We start from the raw sequence: 4,762 nt of genomic DNA, 5'->3' as shown, positions 1-4,762 counted from the left end.
TATATATATATATATATATATATATATATATATATATATATATATATATATATATATATATATATATATATATATATATATATATATATAATTGAATCGAGATGAGGCACCCTTCTTAGGATGAGGCAGCTGTACCCATTCTAAGCCGTCGGATCTAATAATTATAGACTCCCCAGATGATGCCACGTGTCCCCCCGTATTTTTCCAATAAGAAAACACGCGCTTCTTCACTCAGTAGATCCATTCATTCGTCCATTTCACTTTCTCTCTCCTCTTTTTTCCTCTCAATTACAAATTTACAATCATACGTCTTTCTATCTTCTTCAAGCTTGTTCTATGATGCTGGTGAGTCTTTTATTTGTTCAAATTCTTTCTTATTTACTCTTATGTGCCTTTGTACATTAATTTTTTCAGTTTATGTGTAAAACTATTAGTTTCAATTGATTCCTAAATGGCTAAATGTCGAAACCCTAACTTGATCTGGTTTATAGTTCGTCAATTGTGTCGAAATTCATGAATTATTTATGATAGTTAGTATACTTTTGTTGTCGGTTTTGAATTTGATGGTATTTATGTTCGGATTTCTGAATATTTTTCTCTAAATGTTTTTGTATATGTGTTTCAGTTATTGATTTCAATTTTTCGTTCAACTTTGTAATCAGTTGAATATTATGTTGTAGGATCGCAATCTTATTATGTGCCTAATGAATTTCATAGCGTTTGATTGCATTTTTAGCTGAATTTTTAGACTTAATCTTCTGCATTCTTGAGTTATATTACGGTAATGTTAAAATTGTGCTATTCTATTGATATTATTACTCTGTACTATGTTTATATACCTGATAAAATTCTTATCTTTGTCCATTTCGAAGTATTTGATGATTTTTATTCTAATTGATTTTTAATTGATGTGTGCTTAACCTTAAGGTTATTCTCTCTGGTGATTCACTCTTAATTAAGGTGTCAATTCAATTTCCTCTTCTCTTTGTCATTTCTTTATTGATCTTTTATATTCTTTTGTATACCTATTTAAGTTACTTATTTTATAGATTTCATATGCTTGTTCATTCTATAAAAGATATGATCTCACACATGGTTATACGGTACAATGTTTAGTTTTTCGGGATCGTCAAACATAATCTTTTTTATTGGGATGGAGATTAATGGTTTTCTAGTGACTGGGGATGGTAGAAAGGGAAGCACATAGTTCAAAAGGAAGTATCAAATGACTGACAGGCCAAAGCTGGCACGTCGACGAATAATCTCACTTCCTTACAGCGCAAAATGTATGTTATGAGTGTTGGACTTGACAGTTGAAAATGTCCTATCTTTTGCTGCTTGGCAATCTTACTGTAAAAGGAAGTGGGACTGTATGGTGAGATACTTGATCTTGTTTAGTGTGATCCCTTGTTGAATAAAGTATATAGATGCTTAATATTGACACTTACAATATTTTTTGCTATGATGCGTATATGGTGACACTGGTTTTTCTTCATAGGCTGTCATCGACGCCCTCTCATTTGAGTTGCCGAAAGCCGTAGCCACGTTTGCAGGTGTATCCCAGAGATGTTCAGAGCTTGTTATCAGTATTATTGATATTTTTATCACAAAATGCAGTGCTCGGGATATGGTTTCAGTGCTCTTTGAGGTACAGTTTTTTTAACTCTGTCAGATTTAGTGATAATCAGTTAAATAATTTAATGCAGAAGAAAGTTTTGTACTTTCTTGAACATCATCGATCTATGGATATTGCTGTTGCAACCCGAGAAGAAATGTAATTACTTTCTGAGGTTTGTTCTTCAACTGATGAATTTTGGGAATCAAGGTTACGTGTTGTCTTCCAGTTGCTATTCACTTCAATAAAGGTGGGTTCACAAGATTAGGTCCAAGGTTCACAAAATTAGGTTCAGGATTCACAAAATTAGCTCCAAGATTCACAAGATTAGGTCCAACATTCACAAAATCAGGCCCGAGATTCACAAGATTAGGTCCAAGGTTCACAAAATAAGGTTTAAACATAGACCTGATTTTTGTGAAACCTGGACTTGATTTTGTGAAGCTTGGAGTATATTATGTGAAACCTAGACCTGATTCTGTGAAACCTGATTTTGGCAAACATAGACCTGATTTTGTGAAACCTAGACTTGATTTTGTGAAACTTGGACTAGATTATGTGAACCCTAGACCTGATTTTGTGAAACTTGATTTTGTCAAACTTAGGCTTGATTTTGTGAAATCTAGGATGAATGATCTTGTTTCCTCCATTATTCACTACCTTCTGTTTAATACGGTTGTCCCTTATTCAATCTACAATTTGTTTTGCATAACGCTCATTTTCGATAATTGAGTCCTTGGCACATGGATGAACTCAGAAGTATTGAGACCACTAGATATTGTTTTTGTTGAAACATCATTATTTCAACAGGCTTGAAAACATATTCTCTGTTGCATGTAGCTAAGTGGAAGAGAAGTGTACTAAGCAGAGAACATCACACCGTAATAAAGTCAATAGCACACCAAAGAATCCGGCATCATTTGCTGATGATTACAGGAAATTATGTGGATTGGCTCAAGGTCTTGCTTGTAGAAGTGCAATTGGAGACCGTCTTTCATATGCAGGTATATGGCGACTATCTTTTGAAGGGAGGAAGTTTCCAATTCTAGAATGAACTTTACTTTGCAAGCTCCTAAGATGAAGGGCAGACTGTACTAAACCTAATTCTATGTGTGTGAGAAATTTAAACTGCAAACTGGGATGACAAGTAGAGAATATATGGATGACATTGATGCAGAAGAACCCAATGATTTTATTATTTCTCTTACTGCACAGGTATGGTTCTAACTTCATATTTCTAAATCATTGTTTGTTAATAGGAAAAGAATGCTGCATGCTTACGAATTCCATTCGTATTATCATGGCTTAATTTGGGATTGTCTAATTCTGTTCCTCATCTGATGTATTTCATGAGTCAATGCCAACTTTAGTTTTTACGTTGTAGCGATGACCTCCTTGGAAGGTGCCTGTTATTTCTTTCCCATCAATAGAAGGTGATATCTTGAAACCTAGACGGAATGCTTGTAATCGTTCATTAGAGTTTTTATTCCTGCTTTTGTGAATCCTAAACCTTATATTGTGAAACTGGGAGGTGATATTGTGAAACTAGAAGCCGATATTGTGAAATTTGGATTAGGATACCGCCTAATCCAACCCTAAACCATTTCCATATAATTAAGGTTGTGTATACTTCATTAATATACGTCACTCTTTTGCAGAACTTGTCGGAATATCAAAAGTTGCTAATGTTGGAACTTCTTAAATGGAATAAAAATACTAAAAAGGTACACTTTCTTGTCTTAAAAATGATGTGAAGTCTATTTGTTCATAACTTGGGTGAATATTTCGTAAATAAGTCTATTGTTACTTGTTTTTGGTGGTATAGGTGTTTCATTAATAAGACAATTTTCCGCGTTGGCGGGATAATTTGAAGTCGTTTTGCAAGAAAATGATCCTTCTGAGATGGATATGTGTTCAATAGCGGAGGTCGATTGATTCAGCAGGCTAGTTATGGATATACTTTTTCTGTCTCGTGCCATCTTTATAACAGGAGAAGGAAGTGACGTCTATAGCTTGTTAATGGCGGATACCAGATGCTATGTTGCTTAACTTGTAATAGTTTGACCTTCAAATATTATATTCCACGGTCCTATTGGTGTCGATGTATTAAGTTTTCCTAATGAATTGCTTATTAATTCTTTAGTTCATGTCTAAGTTTCGTAAAGTAATATGTAGGATTCAAAAAAAAAGTGTAGGATTCACAATTTGTGAATCCTACATCTTTGTATTAAGGCAAAAATTCAGACCCTTATTCAAAGCAAACGATTTCACACATTTAAGTCCAGGTTTCAGGAAATCACCTTTCAGTTTCACAAATTAAGGTATAAGATTCACAAAATCAGGTTCAAGTTTCACAAATTAAGGTGTACGATTCACAAAATAAAAAACTAAAAACTTCGTAAGTAAACAATTGCACACATTTAAGTCCAAGTTTCACGAAAACACCTTTCAGTTTCACAAATTAAGGTGTAGGATTCACAAAATAGGAAACAAATAAACTTTGTAAGTAAACGAGATTTCACACACATTAAGGTCCAAGTTTCATTAAAAATCACCTTCAAGGTTCACACAATTGCGTAAATTCCTTCGCTAAACAAAACCAACTGGCGAAATGCTTAAGTTCAAAACCAAAATAAAAACCAACATCTAATCAAATGCTTAAGTTCAAAACCAAAATAAATCAAACGTAGAAAAGAATAAAACATATTTAAAACTTGAGCATCTTCCATCGTCATCATCCTCACACGTACATCATTCTCCATTCTCTACTTCTTCCATTTCTTGCTCTTCTTCCGATGTATCTCCCTGTGAAGAGTTAAACCTTAAAATAGATACTTTTTTTGAAAAATTATAATTTCTACGAATATACATAATTACTATTAAAAAGGGACATAAAGAATGAGATTGCCATGTGAAAATTCACGTAAAACGGACTTAACTAAATCAATTTTTAAAAAAGGAAAAAAAAAAGAACTTGCTTCAAAACTCGCAGAAGATTTTGACCATAAAATTAATTGACAAATGGATTATGGATAGTTTATTAGTTAATATACTACATGTGTATCGGAGAGGATTCATATATTTCCTGCTTCTCATATAGTTTGTTGCTTCTGCATAGACATTTCCTTCAAATTGCAGCAAGTGAAA

Source organism: Silene latifolia, chromosome 9, assembly GCF_048544455.1.
Source record: "Silene latifolia isolate original U9 population chromosome 9, ASM4854445v1, whole genome shotgun sequence".
In the NCBI taxonomy this organism is placed as follows: Eukaryota; Viridiplantae; Streptophyta; class Magnoliopsida; order Caryophyllales; family Caryophyllaceae; genus Silene; species Silene latifolia.
This window is presented reverse-complemented; position numbering follows the sequence as displayed.